Raw genomic sequence first — 741 nt, forward strand, 5'->3', positions numbered from 1 at the left:
AGTCCCTTCCCGCCCCGCCCGTGGAAACATTGTCTTCCACGAAACCAATCCCTGGTGCTGAAAGGTTTGGGACCGCTGGTGTAACTGATGTGAAAAGGAAAAAGGATGAAAGACAATGGTTTCTTGTGAGTGTATACGGAAAGGAGAAAGCTGTTATAGAGATGGGGGAGCAAGTACTAAGTAAAACCCCTTAACTGTTAAAAGAGATTGCTGTGTGTAGGGTGATGAACCAAGCAGCGGCGAACACAAAGGTAAACTGCAGTACAATATGACAAACTCTGTAGTGTGGAGCTTTGCATAGAGTATTAAAGGGGGAAACAAACACTCGAAAACATTGTAACTTGCCCAAGTTCACACAGGTAGAGACGTTCAAAGCAGAAATCAAATCAAGGTTATCTCACCTTTACATTTGTACCCCAAGGCTGCATCATTAGTGTCAAGTCTGAAGAAATGCTAAGACTGTGTTAAAGGTTAAAGACTGCTACTTGTCTCCAATATCTGTTCCACCTTTTATTGTAGTAACACATTTGCTCCAAAGAATTAAAAAAAAAAAAAAAAAAAAAAAAAAAGACATTTTTTGTTTGGTTTTGTTTTGAGACGGAGTCTTGCTTTGTCACCCAGACTGGAGTACAGTGGTGTGATCTCCGCTCATTGCAACCTCAACCTTCCAGGCTCAAGTGATTTTCCCACCTCATCCCCTCATCCACCCGAGTAGCTGGAACTACAAGCATGGGCCACCAA

The sequence above is a fragment of the Rhinopithecus bieti genome, unplaced genomic scaffold (assembly GCF_001698545.2).
Source record: "Rhinopithecus bieti isolate Rb0 unplaced genomic scaffold, ASM169854v2 scaffold_15113, whole genome shotgun sequence".
NCBI classification, from domain to species: domain Eukaryota; kingdom Metazoa; phylum Chordata; class Mammalia; order Primates; family Cercopithecidae; genus Rhinopithecus; species Rhinopithecus bieti.